Here is a 20,358-nt window from a genome sequence, read left to right as displayed (position 1 = left end):
TAAGGGTCTCATCCTGGTCTGTAGGAGTTACAGACTGGTTTAAATTTTAATGCATGAGGTCGAATGTCCATTCCAAATGTTTTTTTTACCATTACATATGAGAACTCTGGATATTCTTGATATTCATATAAATGTCCAATCCCTTTTTGAATCTTGACAAATCCTTGGCCAAAATGACTTCCTGTGGCAATGACTTCCACAATCTAATTACACCTTGTGTGAGAAAGTATTTCCTTGGATCAGTTTTGAGTTTGCCACTTTTTAACTTCATTGCATATTACCTTGTTCTTATGTAAATAGGCAGTCCCATTTGTAATGAAACAATGTGACTTTTGGTAAAAGTTAGCTGTGATAGGTGAGTGATACAATCATTCAAAACACAATGCTGCACTGGTACATACTCAGTGTAAATTGAAGCTTGTGGACTTTCCTAAGAGTGACATTCCAAACCTCCTTTTGCATTTCAGTATCTAAACTTTTAAGGGGGGCAGTGTCATACATTTTATTAAGTGCATTGGAGGAACAAATAGAATTTGGAGATTAATGATGAACTTTAAGTTCTGCTTTATTATGCTGGCTTCAGGCTGAGGTGAAAACTAAAAGTAGATTTACAAACAAAGAGTTGGAGATGGACAATATATAATTTGCTAGTTAAATGAAAATTATGTTTAACCTAATAATATGAGAGACACTGATTGTCTTCAAATCAGTATGAGATACTGCTGAGGCCATTGGATATCTAGCTAGTGAAATGTTTGTTTCAAAATCTGGTAAGGAATGTATTCATTCACGTATATATGAGAAAGGTGCAATGAACTCGCTCATACATTTTCAAATATTATTCCAGGTTTGTAACAATCTTTTGTTGTAGTAATGATTTGATCTAGCAATGTGTTTGTATGATATGGGACTAGGGGGAGGTTATGTGTGGAAGTAATAGGGAAAGCTTATAAGGATGTATTGTCTATTTTTCTGTCAGATGGGTCCTGCACAGGGAAATGCTGACATCCACAAATGGTTCAGAATGACGTTTCACAACTGAATCATATCATTTCCAGTTTTAAAAGGCTACAGATCACTTTTAACATGTTTAGTTTAAGCTTTTAATTCTTCCTTAAAATTGCCTTATGACTTTACCTCAGAGTTTCTTATGCTGAGAGAAAAAGTAAATTAGTAATATTTGAAAGGGGTATAAATGTCCTGGGGCTTTTGCTCATTTTAATTATGTGGATATATAAGTTTAACCATATCTTGCAAGGTCCGATTGTATTTTTGTTAGTAAAGAAGGGGGAAGCATAGTAATAGATAGTGATTGCCATGCCTAAACATTTAGATCATAGGGTGTTACCCAGGGTTCTCTCAACCCAAAGCTCTTGGTAACTTTTACTCTGTGCAAGGTGGTGTCAGGAGATAAATCAGGGGAGACACGGCCGTCCGATCAATAGATGGCTGGCACAAACAGGACAACACAAGAGTGCTTTCACTTAAAGCTAAGCACTTACACACGTCTGCAACAGGTTAGTAGAACACCCCCAACCCTTGATAATTACCAAAGCTGAGTGTGGCTCTCAAGTGGCACAGCGGCAGGCTTCTGGTGGCCAAATCTTCCATCTGCCACTAGGGATGGCAAGATGTATCCAGAGGGAGAGTCCAGAAGAGTCCAACTACCTCAAACTTTCCCCCCTTATTTATACATTAGTAATACAATGACATGTCCCTTAAAGAAAATTTGTTAAACAAGCAGTTTCAATGGTCAAGCAACAGGTTCCTTCTGATTATTGATTAACCAGGTGTGGATTTTTCCGGAGTTTTCAGCCTTGAGGCCCTAATAGACATTCCTGGGGACATGTCCTGCTCTTCTAAAATGCATGTATCAGCAATTTCAACACAATTCTTATCAGGAAAGATGCGGGGTCAAGCTGCCCTTTCTGTGGCACCCAAAACTCCCTCTCCTCCAGCCTTGGTCAAGCCGAGGTTGCTGCATGGCCACTTTATGGCCTGCTGACTTGGCTGCTTTTAGCAATCAGCCATAGTGGTTTCAGGCACTTTACTGGTTTGCCAAAACCTCCCCGTACAAGGGCAACCATTTCAATTGAAAGTCTTGAAGTAAATCTTTTTGAAAAGATGGCTAACAGTAGTGGCTACTAATTTCTGAATATCCACATTGAGTCTGGAGAGATTACCATAGTATTTGAACAGACCATGTAGTTGTGGGTGAGAGATGCTGGATGATTTTGTGTCTCGTTAGTTACTGAAAAAAGATGTATGTATGTAAAGCCAAACATTAATTCCTAAATTATTTGGTTCTGCACATACTGCTGTTGCCAGAGATTCAATGGCCACTGCAAACCAGAGAGTAGGAGTAAGTATCCCTGTCTAGTTCCTCATTTGAGATTAAAGGATGGTGCTTATATACGGGTCACACATGAGACTCAAGAAAATTAAGAGAGTATCTGAATCCTGGAAATGCATTATGGACAAAACCCTAATGCAAAGAAATTAAAAAGTGAGAGCTATCAGAGAATAACAAACAGCTCTATCACCCTAACATTTATGCGCATGAGTAACTTTATGCATGTAACTTCACGTATATCTGTGCTTGAGTAGCACTTGTAAATTAGAACATGTATGTTAGCATAAATGGAGATGATTTTTAGGTGAAACAGCTGGCTGGGAATACCAGGGCTATATTTTTCAGCTCCATGTCCCTTACGTTTTGGAAATGTGCTGGAAAGGTCAGAGGGAGGCAGCTATGGTGAGCAGGGTGCGGTCACAGAAGAGTTTGCTGCTCCTGGGACACGCTCCAGTACTGGGGCTTGTGCAAAATGTGTATGTTTGTTTGATTCTGATAAAAGTTTTAATAGATGTTCAACTTTAAACAGCACCCTGCTCTGGGAATGTAATATGTGCAGAATCAGGGCCTGTGTGAGTATCTATTTGTTACATATGTTTAAGGACTAAGAAGACTTCCAGTCTGTGAAGCGTTGAGTACCTTCAGTTCCCAGTGAAGTCCCATGATCAGGATTTCCACTTAAGGCTCAGATTTGGGATCATTCATTGCTTGTTCTTTCAGTTACATCCAGACGCTTGCTTACTGTTGGGTTATAAAAGAAGAGCTAGCCAGGATCTGCAAAATTTCTGGTTATTTTAACCTCTTCCTTTTCTATTTAATACTTTCAATAATCCAATAAAAATGCTGCTGGCCATTTAAATCATTATATTCACAGAGTATCAGAAGGGTAGCCATGTTAGTCTGGATCTGTAAAAGCAGCAAAGAGTCCTGTGGCACCTTATAGACTAACGGACCTACTGGAGCATGTCACAGAGTGGTAAATAGTGAGGGAGTGCAGAGATTGTTGCGATAACTACTGATGCCACCTCTCAAGCAGACACAGAATGACAGCCTTATCACCTGGATTAACTTCTGAAAGCACACATTAAAATTATTACAGCAGCTACCAGGCAGTTCCTGAGAAGCATCATTCACTTTAATGGCAGACTACTGCAGCAGAGTGTCAGGATCCCTGGATCCTGAACCCAGGCCTCCAGACTGCTGGCATGTCCACACCACCACCCAACAGCTCTACTAATGCCTTGACAATTTGGATCCGTAGGGCCTTACACGCCACAAAAGAGACTGCCCACAGGGACCTGCTTAGAGGAGTCCTGGAGCCCATGATTGGACCAAGTACAGTATTTCAGTCAGAGACATAGGAAGTTGTCTGTGCAACAAGGTGAATCCTGGCTTGTTGCTGCTACAGGCCCTGCTGACTGCTACTTGACTTCCAGTTTCATTCCCAGTTCCTGACTTCCCTGCCTCATCCCTGGCTCCTGCCTTGTTCCTGGTCCCCACCCCCCGTCCTTGTTCGCTGATTCCAACTTCAGCTCCAACTCTGACCTTTGTCTCGGCTCTGACCCTTGGCTTTGGACTCTGCCTCTGCTCTGACCACTAGGCATGACTCTGGATCTGACACAGAGTAAAATTCAGGGAAACAGGAGGGAGACGACCTGTAGTTCAGACTATTCTTACTTTTGGGAGGACAAAAATCCACAGATAATACCTAGGAGAGTTTGGGGGTTTGTCAGGAGTAAAGCCCTGCAGCAGCACTTGCTCAGTATTCCTGACACCCTAATAGGGCAGCTAAACTGCCTGACCGGCTAAGGAAGCCAGCAGACTGGTTCTTAAGCCTAGCAGCAGCTCACTGACTGCTCAGTGCACATGCCCACGGACTCTGCCTCCCTGTGCTCATCTCTCCAAGCACTGCTCCTGCTCTGTTCCTCCACTTCTCCATCCCAGATCCTACCCTGCACCAAGCCTTGTTCCCATCCTGTCCCAGCCTTACTCCTGCCTCAGGACCAGCCCAGGTCCTGCCTTCCCTAACTGCTGGTAATCTTGTTCTGACCCTCGGCTCTGATTCCTGTCTGGCCCTGTGTTGATCTCTGGCTCTGGCATTTGGACTCAGACCACTAGGCCTGACTCCCACTCCTACCATTATGCCTGACCACGGGGCTTGACACTGTCCATAGACCAGGTCATACTACACATAATTTAGGTTTGACTCACCTCTCACCCCAGTGTATGAGAGATGTAATTTCATTGACTTCAACCCACCAGTGTAAGTGGGAGGAAAATCAGACCTGGTGGGTAAAATTGTCAAAAATAATACCACTGAATTTCAGTGGTGAACATTTGCTGCCTAGTCCCCCCTCATTGTGTTGAGAGGTACGATAGCACCCTTCACTGAAACTGGCAGACTATTCCATGGATGCACCTCCCTCTGATCACTAAAGAATATACTACTCAAATACACACTACTCAATAAGAGTCTTGTACATTGCAAACATACTGTACAAATAAATATATTAAAATGCATTTTTACTTAACTTGTGAAGTTATATTAATAGCCTCTGCATGATGACAGAATCAGCTTTGTTTACTGACCTTTTAGACAAACCTTAAAAGGGAAGGATCGCTCAAACTCTTACTACACAGGCAACTGAGAGTTTACCACAGCTAAATCGCCTTATGTGGGAGAGAGACACTTACCCTTATCCTTAATCTGTACATCATTTTATTATAATTATTGAACCACCACGTTATTCCCAGTAGTTACTGCCTGGAACTCTTCTACTTTCCATAAATGAGCAGTAAATATTAGTACTCTGGGTGTGCACATGTGTACTCAAGTTGGACCCCTAAAGCAAATGAATGGAGCTAATTAAGCTGCCTATTTTATTATTGCTTTTATGCTTACACCCAGCTGAGTATACCGTGTAGCAGTAAGTGAGAGATATAACAGAAACATTTCACAAAGCCCATTTAAAATGTAATTAGTTTAAGACACTGTTGAAACCAACAGGACACCAGTTTAGCGGACAAATTGGTAGCAGTTTAAGTCACAAGATACATATATTGCTGAAGTGGAAACTACTGACCATTTAACTACTTAAAAATTATTATGTAGTGGCATTGCAAGAGCACAGTAAGTACCATATCATTACAGGATTATAGCCTTCTAAACCACAATGCCAGAATTAAGGTTACATGCTTGCTAATTCTGGATTTACTAAAGGTAATTACACAGTAATCTGCGTGTAGTTACATGGTATTCATTAGTAAGCCTTATTACTATGTAATTAAAGAATGCTTGCATGATATTCCTGCCTTGTAAAGTCTATTATTGCCAGTAAAGTTAAAATTAACAGATGTTTATAGTTCATATAGTTTACAGTGCTATAGTTTATACCTCTCAGTATCGGGACAAGCATAAGGCAGCAAAATATACACAATCAGAGGAGATGCCACTTTTTCAATCCATGGAAAATGATGCCACATTTCGCAAACCACTATCTAGCTTCAGTAACGAGAGGGAGGACAATCCTACTATGGTTCCTGTTTTCACTTCTTTTACTCTTCTCCCTATACTTTTCCTCAACACCTTTTCTAACATCTGCTAAGGTCTTCTAAATACTGTTTGGTTTATTTCTGCCTCTTTACTATAGCTGCGTTCTCCTAAATTCTTTTGGTGTATTTAAGCCAGATTCCCTGCTAGCTCACCTCTGTTATACCCTCCTTTTCTTTTTCTCTTCTTCTCTCCCTCCCACCAGATTTTGCCTTTCAGTAATTTTACTCCTTTTTCCTGCTGATTTATGTTCTCTGTTTCACTGTATTTTTTTCCTCTACTTCCTTCTGCTTGCTTTCCTTGTGCACCCACTTTGCCTTGTCCCCTTTCTGCAGAGGGGAATTTGCATACTGAGTTCAACTGGCCAAAACTCAAAATGTCCATTCTGCAGGAAATTCCAACATTTCAAAAACTCTTTCATTCCAAATTGGAATGAAAAGTCAACATTTCCTGCAAAACACAATTTCTGAAATGTTTTATTTCAACTCAGTCAGAATATTTAGTTTTGATTTTGACTTTTTATATCTTTTTATTTTTGTGTTTATATTTTTCATTTTATTTGAATATTTATTTTATATTGTTTAAAACTATATGCTCCTGGGAAAAGACTATATTCAAAATGAAAAGCCAATCTGAAATGGAAAAATCAAACCATTCTGTTCCTAGAAGCTTGAAACACTTAATTTTGATTTGTTTTTCAAAACAAATTTTAATCTAAATCAGCATGTTCCCACAGAACGTTTTGATTTCAATGAATCAGCATTTTCAGACAGAAATTTTCCACCAGCTCTGCTTCTGAGTTATAAATCTGCCCGAGGTTTTCCTTGCCTGTTTAACTATGCTGAGGCACAGAAAGGGAAATGTGTTAATGGTGACTCCTACACAAGGATGCAGAAAACCAGGAGAAAGTCTTGCTAACTGAGTACTAAGAGCACAATGTTCAGTCACATATGGCACAATGAAGTATGAGAGGGCTTTGCTCTCTGCATAGCTCCAAAGTACTAAGTGCTGTGCACTTCCATAGTAGGAATCCAGGTATAATCCCTGCTCTCTGTCCTTTGCCCCCTGGACCAATAAAAGACCTGGAAAGGCTCCAGGGAAGGAAGTGCCTTGCATTACTCAATAGCACCCTCTCTGGCTGGCTGGGGAGCAGTGTTGAAAGACCATAGAGGGTACTATTCCATCTTCTGCAAGTAAGAAACAAAACAGAGATGTGGGGTTGGATGGGTGTTAAACAGGGAAAGTAAATGGAAATTCCTCAAGGCTCCAGTATGGTAAAAGTCTCACAAAAATAAGTGAAGTTGTTGGTTAGTGCACCCTATAGTCTATATTGTCTATATACTGAGTTAGTATTATCCATAAAAATGTGCTAGACAGAGAAAAGATAGAGCGGAGGCAGAGATTAATAGTACAGTTCAATACCAGTGATGACAAATGCAATGCCCTGCTCTGCTCTCTTCTCCTTCTGCTCTATTATTTCACATCCCTTCACCCTCCGCTGCTTTTAAAGACACAGCGCTAGATTCCTCGGGGATCAATCCAGGCAGTTGGCTCTGACACTGGGGAGGCTGTAGTAGCCTTTGAGTTGTCTGGTAGAAGGTTAGCAAAGCCCAAACAGTGGGTTGTGCCGCTCAGGGAGGGCACACAGACAGGGTAGCTGGAGAATGCACTGAGTTATTGCTTTCAGCCTGATCAGCTCCTATAAAACATTGGTGGGAATTATAGCTGCTTCCCTTCTCTGCCTAGAAGGAACCTAAAAGAGCATGGAGGTAACACCATCTGCCTGCCTCTGGATTGAATCTGGTGCCAAGAGAGTCAATAGGGGCATTACTATGCCTTTAAGTAGAGGCAACATCACATTCTGCTATTCTCCATATGACCTCACTCCATGGTGCTGTGGCAGCAGGACCATTTTTTTTTTTTTTCCAAATATCAGAAAAGCAGAAACTGGACAGAAGTGCAGTAAGGATCCACTATTTTTAGGCTGTTGCACAATAGCTAGTTCTTCAGCACACACAGCTAGTCTATGCTGTAATAGCCTATTATTTCTGCTTGTTTGCTTTATCCATTGATTTTTGTCCTTCAGAGAAGCCTTTGGAACAGGAATAGTCTGACTAGTGATTTTGATGCCTAACCTGACATACTGTAAATGGGCCTGATTTGCTGAGGGCAAATGTTCATGTCTTATGAAAATCAGGCCACTTGATGATTTCTCAAGTCGAGAGTCGAAAACACTAGTTAGTTTGGAAAATTTAGGCCTCTATATTTATACTGAGCCTGGCACAGTGGGGCCGTAACCTGGTTGAGGCCACTTGATGCGAACATAATATAAACAAGAACAACAACAGGTGCACAGCACTGTTAGTATTTGCCTCTCCAATTGTTGGCTTAAGCCCGAAATAAAAGGAGAAGTTTCTATTTTTAAAAAAATCTCGCCTTTCATTTTATTTCACCTTTCAAGATTTGCCACCTTCCGTTTCTCTCACAGCTTCCAATATAATTCGATGAAATCCAGGTTCTATGGCCACTGAGAAAATAAATTGGATAAAAAAGTGTGTATTTTTTCAACATGCTTTCTAATCCAACTCCACACCAAACCAGGGTGCAGGAAGGGGGAGGGGGAGATGAGGGGAGGGAAGAGAAGCTGTATACAGTAACCTTCAAGTCTGAAATTAATTTCACTTCCTGGATCACTGACCACAGGCTGATTGCTCAAACAAAAGAAAACAAAAGTCTGCACCATGTCAGGAAGGTCCACTGAAAGGGGATGTCACACTGAACAATTAAGTCTGATTGCAAAACTTGCTGGCTCTGGAACAAGTCTGCTGGGCCAGTGCATTCACACTACAGAGCAGCTTACACGTGTTCAGAATTAAATGGGCAGCCTTCTAATGAATGCTCCCCTTATATATTTACATAAGGACTTGGCATCCAGGTTAGCCACTGCTGACTCAAACTACTGGAAAATTAAGTAATGCTAAGCAACAAGTACAAGCATCTCCCACTATTACTTCAACTTAGAGATAGCAAAGGCTGTTATTAATTAACAGCAAAGGCTACAATGGTAAAAGAGATTACGATTTCTCTATATGTATGGCGAAACTGGGTCTTTCCAGAAATTCAGTTACATTTTATTAGCATGCAGGCATATGCTTCCAAGCAATTTATGGCCTATTATATGAAAGTAGTGCAAAGAGACCACTTTGCCCCCATTAATTTTTGCTCTGCAACAAACAAATCCAGAACCTGGATCTAATTTAACCACTTCCAACCTCTGGGGAACCTCTCTCAGGTGTTTCACAAGGAGGCACTCATTGGATTGTCTGCCAACTGAAAAGGAGAAATATCAGCACAATTCCTCAGTTGCTAGGGCCCAGCAGAAGCCAAGCAGGGGAGAGGTAATTGCCTCCTTTCTTTCTTCCTCCTACCGTTGCCCCACTTCTGTGCTGCCCAACTCTCCCTCAAAGGCAATCACAGTGGTGCTCACTTCCTCCTTTCTCCACCCCTCCCTGCCACAGCACTCAGCTCTGGGTCAGGGGAAGAGGCTGTGGAGCGGTCTTAGAGCAACCCTGCCCCAGAACTGAGGTGTGGGTCACTGAGCTAGGAGAAGTGACATACAGCACATACACAGCAACTAGTCCTCTGCCAGCCCTAAAACAAGCCCTCCACTGTATTTCAAATGTCCATTACCTCACATTTTCAAATGTTAAATAAAGAAACACTCTGAAACACTGGGAAAATAGTAAGTGGGGGATATCCTGGGATTACTGATGAATAACACGTGTGGTCAAAAATAGGACCTAAGAAGCATTATGAAAATATGACTTGGCTGATCTTTTAGAACAGGCTGGAATATTCTTAAACCCATTGTGTGTGAATAGTCATACTGGAGTTTAAAAAGCAGAGTAGCTGTACCACTGTGTACGCAGGAAATGGATTATAAGTGTGTGCTGGTAAACTTTAAGCATAGTCAACTCCCACAGGCACTATTTTGGTCAGACCACCACGTTAATGGAGAAAACATACTGAAAGACCCTGACAGCTGTATTCATGATTTTTGGATGGCCAGGAACACCAATCAGAAAGCATCTAGTAGGCATCAATTACTAATATTCATAGTAAGAATGCTCTTCGGACTGTAATGTTGTCACAAATGCTTCTGAAGGGAATATTTTACATAGTGTTTCTTTCATCCTGTTCCTTCCATTCCAGTTCTGGGGCTGCCTTAGTCCCCAGCCCCCGGCACACAGCCAAAGGTACCATGCCATCAAGGAGGCCACTGTGCTAGAATTTTCTCATCTAGGGTAAGGAAGGAGACCATGGGGAGAGGAAGCACACGTTAGAAAGGGTGGTGCACGACCAGTAGTTAGTAAAGCTACAGAAATCCCCTTTCCTCTAGAGTGCTTGATCTCTGTGCTTGTCTCTCCCCAATTTATTAGCCAAGCCCAGTGAGGTCCAACACTCAACTCAATGGCTTTTCTGTTTGTCTGTAACATGATCATTTTGGAATGCTACATCCAAGCCATTCCACAATTTCAGGGGAGAGTCTAGGCACCAGTGAGCACAAGTCTGTTGATTCTGATGCCAAGCGGAACACCAGAAAAGCCTGATTCACATGAAAATCAGGGCCCCCACGTTGCCCAGTGCTGCAATCAGCAGAACCTCTCTGCCACCCTCTGCTGCTGCCTACAGATATCAGAGCCAGCAACTTAACTTGCTGCTTGAGGACGGTGTCTATACTCTGGCAGCTAACAGAGCCTTATAGGGATGCTTTGTTAGGGGGGAAGCGGGGACCCAGAGGGGCTGACTCGGGGGAAGCAGCAGGGACCAGAAGGATGGGACAGTGGGCACTGGGGAAAGCAGGCACCCAGGGACTGGGGTGGAATTGAGTTGAAGTGGGAAGGAAACAGGACCCAGAAGGCCTGAGGGGAGTGGTGGTGGTTAAGGGAAACAAGGACTCAGGCAGAGGGGTACTGAGTATGTGTGCATGGAGTGGGTTGGGGGGAACAGAGTTGGTGAGGAGAAAGTGGGAAAAGGAGTGGGAGGAGGGACTGGAGACAGGGAAGTGGGGAACACCAATACCATATGAGGGGAGGGAGTAATGGGAGGCAGAGCCCCTGATATGGGGGAGATGGTGAGGGGACTTTGAGAGAGTCCTTGAAATAGAGGCAGTTGGGAGGGTTGCACACAGGGAGAGAACGGAGCAATGCAAGATGCTTCTGGTAGGTGCAATGCGCTCAGCGAACACAAGATATGAAATGTGTTCCCCTCTCATTAATAAATAGAAGAAATAATAAATAATAATTCCTAACGCTTTATAAAATGTTTTTGATGGGCAATCTCAAAGTGCTGCGTAAGAAAGGTGAGTATAATTATCCCCATTTTACAGATGGAGAAACTGAGGCACAGAGCAGTGACATGCTGAGGGTTACGAAGTTGCAGAGCTTGGAATACAGCCCAGATTGCCAAAATCCCAGTGCTCTACCCACTAGGCAAAAATGCCTCTCTTCCCCTTTTCCTCCTTCTGCAATGTGTCGGTCTATGCTTTCTCTTCCTCCTCAAGCAGAAAGAGCTGAGGGGCCGATTAGTCAGATTTCTCTTTTCAAAAGGATAAGCCAAATGGGCCAAAGATTTTCCCTTCGCTGACTCCACACAGCAGAACGAGCAGCCTAACCACAAGATTCACCATCTCCACCTTCTGCTCCTTTCCATTAAGCCTAACCACTTTGCAGCAGAAATCCACAGGAGTCAGCTATCTGAACTGGTGGTTCAGGTATTTGCAACGATGTATGCTTCAATTTGATCATCACACACAACGACCAGGTTACTGGGCCAGAGCAGAGGTGGGGAATAAAATAATTAGAAATATTGCTAAGACAGTGTGTGAGGCTTCTGTACTGTTTCTTTAAAACTTCAGTAGGAAGACTAGCAGGTGTGGGGCTGGGAAATGTGCTATAAAGTTCTACAATGAAGCAGAGGCAGAAAGGCTAGCAGAGCACCATCAGGGGTAATAATGTTTTTCTTATTCTAATAAAGGTCCATGTACAGTGTTATAAGAAACTCTCTTTCTGCAATTCTTTACTATTATCACCTGATACACTGTATTCACTGCATAGATATTACCTCACTTCAGGCATTTTGCCCATGGTAGATCATTGCACCAGCACCGAGGTGCATTATGGCAGGGTTATGTCTCCCTCTGAAATAACTAGTATAGTATAGAGACAACATACTGAACTAGATGGACTATCTGTTCCAATATGCCAATTTCCAAAGGTATAGGCCTGTCCTCAGATTTTAGAGTAAATGGAAGTGTGTGTATGAAGTAAATTCCTCATTCTCTCAACAATAGCACTCAACAAACTCAGCAGGCTATGGTGGCTCTCATTAAAATAGAAGTTTCTAGCCATTTTCATTGCAGAGCAAAGCGTGAAAACATGAATCCTAATGGCTCAAAAACCAGATAGCATTTAAAAATCCCCAACATTTATTGTTTTTAAATATCTTTTAAGCCGGCCACGATTTAGGAGGCAAGATCTGTCTTATATTTTTTAAGCTCTTGGGTTTGACTGTACTGAACTTGGATACACTGTTAAGTCAATGTTAACTGTTGGCTTTCCGTTCTCACCTTAACTTTTGTTTCCATTTTTAACTGAAGGAAGGGCAGATCAGCAACTAGGAAGTATTTTAAAATATGAACTAAAAATTCGCCTCACTTTATTTTTGCCACTCTAACCTCTTTTTCCTCTGGAAAGAGAGCTGGAGAGGTCATGATGACAGAATTCTCACATCTCAGCTGTTAACTGCTGAAATCTACAAGGGCTGATTGAAAAAAAAAAAAAAAAAAACAGTAACTCACTTGAGGAATCTTTTGACTCCTGAGGGTACTAGATTTCAAATTGGAGAGGAGTGTATTTTCACTCATGTTTTATTTCTTATTTTTTGGTCAGCTTTAATTATTAATTATTTTTATTATTAATTTATTATTATTATTTTAGAGGGCAACTTGTCTAACAAGTTTCAGCTTATGCAATGACACTAAGTATTCACATAGTTGGATCCTGTGTCAGCCAGCCAGAACCTCTTTTGATAATTCCTACTTCATTCTGCCATATAAAGAAGTAAAAATTTCCATTAGTTCATACCATGCAGAAAAAAAAAAATCAATTGCTTAGTGAACATCCAGAAGGCCTGAAAGGCCACATGCAGAAAGCACCAACCTGATAATTATTGCAATTTCCCTATAAGATGTGCTAGCACTGTAATTTGTGTATGAAAGCACATTGGAAAAGGGGTGGGAGAGTGTTATAACAGCTTCATTATACACTGGAGCAACATTGAAACACAGACTTTAACGATAAACGTGAGCTGTAATTAACCACCACTTAGTGGGGAAGAGGTTTAATAACATCCATAAGAAACAGGATAAGTTGACTTTCTCAGATTAAGAAAGAGACGTGATTAAGGAACCTGATTTAACATGGAAGCACAAGGCAAACCTACGTATTATTTTGGTTTATTTTAAACTGTTCAAAGTCAAATGACCTTCCAGGCCTGGGCTCCCTGTTCAACAATCTACTTACCTCACTGTGTTTAGAGAATGTTTTCCTCAGCCTTTGGAAAGTTTCCTCTTTTGTGCTGGACCTGCTGCCTCAATCCATAGAAAATAGATATGTTTACAACAGGCACAAAGGCAACAAAATTCATCCCCCAAAAGTATCTCTCTCTCTAAAAGAATAAAAAAAAGTATTAATTCTTAATGCTTTCTACCAAAAGGATAATGTATTAAGCAGCATGTGTCCTGATTAATAAATTGCAAAACAAACAGATGCAAAAGTCACTTACAGTGTGTTATAAAGTTGTTTATGTTAATGCTCAAGATCAGAGGCATTTTTAGAAGTTTGTTTGCATAGGGAAAATACCAGAATGTTGCTGTGCCAAGAGTCAGCTTTGAAATAGATGTAATGAATAGTTACCTATTGTTCTTAAAGAATATCCGGCAGTATTTGACTATATATACACACAGAAGATGACCTTCCTCTTTAGTAGCAATTTCCACTCATTATTTCCTAAGCTCATTATGGGTGTGCTCCAAAAAGAGAGCAAAAATGCCTGATGCTTCTATTAACAAGTAAGATTCACATCTGGGCATTTCAATCAGGTATGGAAAAAAGTCTAATTTAATAGAAAGAGTGTTTTAATGCCTATATGAAAACAAAGAGTGAATCACTAACAAATAGTTTTAAATTCTTTCATAAAAAACAGAGAGAATAACTGACCGTCAAATAGGAAGTTGCCATTTTAAGAATCTGATCATGGAGAGTGGGACAGAAAGGTTATCTCCTATTGGAATGCATGAAAAAGCAGGGTTTCTCAAGCCTCTTGAGGTAGGGCCTTTATCTGGATATTTTAACTCAACAACTAAGAAATACAGAGTTTATCTTACAACAATTTTGAACACTGTTAATTTTCCATTAATTCAAGTAGAAGCTCCATTTTTCAGACTACTGCTGCAAACATCAAACTAGAACTCCTACTGAGAAGTGTTAGGTACAGTGGCAACTTCTACTGAGTAGCTATTCACACTTATGGAGGCAGTGAAATAGTGACAGATACTTAACAGGTTGCAGTTTACAGTGATGTTTACAGTTAAATCTACATGCAAAATACACAGGTCCACATAGATCTTCTGGCATATACCCAGTATTATGAGGTAAGGCAAGGTAGGAACAGCTGTAGTTGGTACAGTGTCATTTCACACAAATATATACACAAATACTTACAGGGCCAGCCCACAACATTTTGGCACCTGAGGTGGAGAGCTCAAATGACGCCCCCATACCCCCTTGCTTGGGCCAAAACTTTGAAAGATCTCAATTCTGCCTTCTTCCTGTTCTACTCCTCTCAGGGTAGCGCTCTGCTACCGACCCCAATAAAGGAGAACAACTTAAAATGCCTTGTTCAAAAATGTTAAGTAACACTTAACTTTCAAATGTGTGAACAGCAAATGTAACTTTTCTTGTCTGCATAGTAAACACTGGCATTTTTATCTGTTTGAATAATCAAAGCGGTGCTTTCCGTGCCTTCTTGGTTGCGAAGATTTAAACTGCTTCCTGAAGGTCCACAGTCTGGGCCAGCTCATGCTCTGCTGAGATAGTTGCAAGGCCGACCAGCCTCTCTTGTGTCATTGTGGAGTGTAGATGTGTTTTTATTGACTTCAGCTTGGGAGAAGCTGTGTTCTCCACTGGCAACTGTTACAGGAAGTGTTTGAAGTATGCGCAGCGCAATAAAAGCATTTGGAAAGAGGGTGGTTATCTTATTTGTGCACATATATTCCAGAACAGCCTTTGGAGTTGATCCTGCTGAAATGCATCTTGAAAGGGCTTTCAGTTCATCATGTAAATCACTCACATCAATATCGCGTATGCCATCATGTGTCAACACTGTCTCTAGTGCCTTGCATTGCTGGTGTAGGTCTTCTTCAGGTATAGTGAGGAGTTCTGGAATATTATAAAACATCCCAAATATACTGCTGTGTTCCTTGAGCTGCATGAAACATTCTTCAACTGACTCTATTGCATAATCTAGCACCTGGTTAAAGAATTCAGCTTTGAATTGTTGTTTGGGGTCTTTTATGGGATTATCCCGTGCCTCGTAATGAAAATGTCTTCTTCTTCGGGGACTCTTGTATTCTTGAATGGGTGGGAAAATAGCTTCAGTGTGAAGTTCCTCTGCCAACTTCTGTGCACTCTTCAGAATGTTTTGAAATCCCTCATCTGACCGGTAAGACTGTAGGTATGACTTTGCTTTGTCCAGTTGTTCCTTTGATCCAGATATATCAAGGTCAACACCTTGGAGTCTCTTGCTTACAACATTTATTTCAAACAGTATGTCATGCCACAACACGAAGCCACACAGAAATTTGAAGTTATGTATGTTTCTGGTGATTCCATTTCCCCCTGCCACTGTTCTCCCACAAACAGTTCCTGTCATAGCATTATCCACCATACTGGCAACTATGGCATCATCTATCTTCCCAATTTGGTGTTTGATAGGCTTTATCGCCTCCACTTGACTTTCCCATCATGTGGTACTCAGTGGTTTCAGTGTCAGAGAGGATGTTCCCAGATGTTGCTTCAAAATTTACCATCAGTGAGTTGATGCAGAGAAAAATACATAGATGCTTTGAATTACATTGAAAAATTCAGCAGCCTCACTAGAAGCTGATGCTGCATCACTGACCACCAAGTTCAATGAATGAGAACTGCATGGGACAAAAAAAGCTCGAGGATCCATGTCTGCACTCCTCTGTTCTTTCCTCTCATGTTGGCACCATTATCATAGCCCTGACCTCTTATGTCAGCTATAACAATTCCCGTACCTTCCAGCTTTTTAAGAAGCACATTTGTCATACCAGCTCTTGTATCATCAATGTCAGTAACTTCTAGAAAATGCTCTTTGACAGTCACCATTTCAGGGACATTTTCACTAGGTTCTGTTGTTGTTACAAAACACACCATTAAAGTCATTTGTTCTGTATGGCTGCTGTCAGGTGTGCAGTCCGGAATAACAGAGTAATATCTTGCTGACTTCAGATCTGCCACAATCTTCTGTTTGACTTTTGTTATCAATAACTGTATGATCTCATTTTGAATTGTTTTTCCAAGGTAGTGGTGAGTGTACATTTCTTGGGTAGTGACTCTTCTTAGATGCTCCTGGAGTACAGCATCAAACACAGCCAACAACTCCACAATTTTAAGGAAGTTTGCATTGTTTGGCACATACAGCTGATCTGAAGTGCTGCACAGTGCTAGGTTTTGGGTAGCAAGCATTCTGACAATGGCAATGAGCCTTTTCAGAACATTTTGCCAGTAAAGAGACTCTGATGCAATCTTTTCTTGATGCTGATCATCTATGGTGGCCTTTAACCTTAGTCTCATCTCAAGCTCTTTCCACCTATGGAATGCTCTCTGGTGATTTGCTGCCTTCTCATGGCATGCCAGATTTCTAGCCAGACTTTTCCAGTCCTTTGTTCCTGTAGAACCCAATGTGGCTGGAACATTAGACTGGAAGACTTTGCAACAAAAACAGTATGCAGCATTCTGAGTTTTTGAGTACATAAGCAATGGCCTCTCCACTTTGTCACCATTGGGGAGTTCACACCAGTAATGTGTTGGATGGAAACTTCTATTTTTATTGTCTTTGGGGAACGTGAAGTTTTTCACTTGCTGTGGCCCATGAAGTACAAGGAAGTCCCTCAGGCTACTGCTCAAGTGGGTTCACAGTCCTGGATCATCTAGACTTAAGGAACTAAACTCAGCAGCAGCTGTTTCTTTGCCTCCACCACATTCTTCTCTGATCTACACTTTCCTTCAGGAATGTGCATGGTTATATCCATTTGAGATGGAGATATGGATGCTGCAGTAGCTGCCAAGTCAACTGCACTCTGACTAACCGGAAGATCAGGCGTTTCCTCACCACTCACATCCTCACTGCGGCCAGAAGGCTCACCGTGAACATTTGTGTCTATGTATCTCGGGAGAGCTCCTTCCTGCTTAGATAGAAAAGCTTCCTTTGCTTTCTTTCTTTTTCTGAATGCTGCCCCAGAGGGGCATTTTCTTCTTTCACTCATGACTGCTCTTCTGTGCCAGCTATAGTGGCTCTCAACACTCAGTTGAAGGGGACAAATAAGCAGGCTGGTAGCAGGGCCGGAGAGAGGGAAGATATCAGCGTCTTAAGGGCCTAACTGGCTCCTACTACTTCAGTTGACTGCTTGTTTCCTCAAGTGGGTTCAGGGAAGCCGCAGGAAACAGGAAGCTCTCTGAGAAGCTGGTGTTAATCAGTCCAGGCTCCTGGGCGTGCTAGAGAGGTACAGAAGAGGCTCCTCCTCCTCTCTCCCTGCAGCTCCTGCTGCTTTCTGTTATTTCCTCTCACCTTTTCTCCTGCCTGCCTGTTATGTCTCTTGTGCCCTCCTTCCTCCAGCACAGCACTCCACCATCTCTGTGCATCTAGAGCGGAGAGAATACATATGTGCCAGCAGCAGACACAATTTTCTACACTCTGGGTCCTAGTGGCACCCCGCCCCCGACAGTCTGGCACCTGAGGCAGCCTCCTCAGTTCACCTTATGGTAAGGTCAGCCCTGAATACTTAGTGCAGCACTACTGTATACTGAAAATAGAGTGAGAGATGAGCCTAAGTGACAAACTTCTGCAATGCTCACGGAAGGGAATGTCTCAAGATTGAATATTATGGTTTAAGAATGTTATATAAGTAATGGGCAGGCATTCATATTTCAGGCCCATTTGTTCACTGGAGCAGGGTTTTTTAATATATATACACTGAGGCAGTTGTATGGGTATTTTGTACAGAATTGCTATACCCTGAGGATAAGCAGGTATCAGTTATTCAGTTTATAAATGATATATTTCTAAATACTGTAGTTTAAGATATTCAAGTTGGTGCTTGAGGTCACTGTTTGTCTTTGTTTCCTGTGTGTTGGTTGCAGCTGTGTTCCTTGAAGTTCATTGGCTAAAGCCCAGTTTTCCTCCATCTGGTCGTGGAGCTGTTCTAATCCAAGCTGTGATCTGGGCCATCTCTCATTTCTTGTATTCTGTTTAACCATATTACATGTGTTGTATTTCTCCTGTGAGCCATGGTGTGGTGATGCATTTCTTTACCCCTGCTGTCAGTGTTCTGAATAAATCTCTGTTTTGTAGATTTTTGGGGAGGATGACAGTGGGATGACTCAGCACAAGAATCACAATGCCATGCAGAAAGCATTTGTAGGACAGACCCCCTGTTTAATAAGCAGATATGTTGTTATACCTTGTCAGATCGGTGTTCCTTTAAAAATAGTTTTATTTATTTTAGCTTTTTTATTGGGTCCTACTGTAAATAAAATCATACTCATGGCCCCATCTTAACATCTTAAAATTAAAAGCAGTCTAAGTATCTGCTACAATGCTGGTGAAATAACAGATGGAAAAAATCTTGTGACCTGCATAAAGACTAAGTTGTTTGCAACAGCAGATCTTCAAGTGGGAGTTGTATTTTTTCAGAACAAGGCAGGACAGAGAGAGATGATTTATCCACAATCAGTCACCGCTTTGCTCCACGTGATTCTCTCGCTTTATCTTTCCCAAGACTGCTCACACAGTTGCACAGCTATTTTTTACCATTTTAAATTCATGTAAATAAGAGTAGCTACAGAAATAGAGGTTTAAAGAGAGAGCTGTGATCTGGTACGTGACGTATTAAGATCTGGAAAGGGCCTGGAGTCCCAGTTCATTCAATGTTGGAAATAAAAGCCTTGAAATTTCCAGTTCTGTTGTGATCAAGTGAACAACAATGTACTTATTTTAGACATAGAAAAGGTTCAGTAAGTGAAAAAAGCTTCTGTTATTAACCTATTCTTGAGGCAGGAGTGTAGCACATGTGTTATCCATGCACATGTTTCATTGTTCGTGTTATGAAAATAGACGGCCAAAAGATTTGCCCATAAAGAACTGAGTAATGATATTGTCAATTACCACACTTTTTTAGATTAGTGGATTCAGAAGGACTCCACCTAAACTGTACTGTAGGCTCCAAAGACCACTAGTATCAGGAATTTGTAAATGAGACTTTGCCTCAAAAGATTATTGGTCAAATAATTTTCTTCCTTTAAAGAAAGTGAAAACTCAAAGCAGAATCTAAATACAAAAATAAAAGAAATTTCTTGATTATGTTCTAGGAAAATTTTGGCCCAGAAGACAAATTATTCGCAGGACCGGTATTCACATTTCTCTCTACTGCTTTTCTGATGATGCGATTTACATATACCCTGTGTAATTAGTCATAAAGACAACATATGCAACATTTCTAACAATATAATATAAACTTTTAATCCTATTAACTCAAATAAAAGATAATGGTAAGATAAACAATGATGTCTTATTTCACTCTGTTACAAACATTTAAAGAAAATCTGGCTAATGCATCATAAGGATTATGAAAATTGCAGTCATAATGGGGCAAATTTGTCTGTGCAGAAGTGTCAAAGAATTTAGCTCAGTCATTTTTCCTCTGACTTAAAAAGTTGAATCCACATGACAAAATAGTAGGGGCTAAATATTTGTGACCTGTGAGCTTTACTGTGTGAATTGAGAGCCAGAGCAAAAACTTCCCTTGAGCTACTTATTTTACATTAGACCAAGCTGCTGAATTTTTGTTTCTTTCCATTACAGTTTTCATTCCCCTCCCCCCGCCCCCCATGCCATTTTGGGATGAAACACTCCATTATTTTTACTTTGGAAATGATGTCTTGCAGAGTACATGCAAAGCTGAGATTCTGAACATGTAGTCATGAAAAAAAAAATATCATGGCACTTTATGCGAGGAAGAGGATGTTGGGATGCTGGTCAAATTTCCAGCTTGGAAAATTAGCTTCTGCCTAACACAATCTTCGCAGTAGTT

This window comes from Eretmochelys imbricata, chromosome 6 (assembly GCF_965152235.1).
Source record: "Eretmochelys imbricata isolate rEreImb1 chromosome 6, rEreImb1.hap1, whole genome shotgun sequence".
Lineage (NCBI taxonomy): Eukaryota > Metazoa > Chordata > Testudines > Cheloniidae > Eretmochelys > Eretmochelys imbricata.
Note: the sequence above shows the minus strand (reverse complement) of the source record.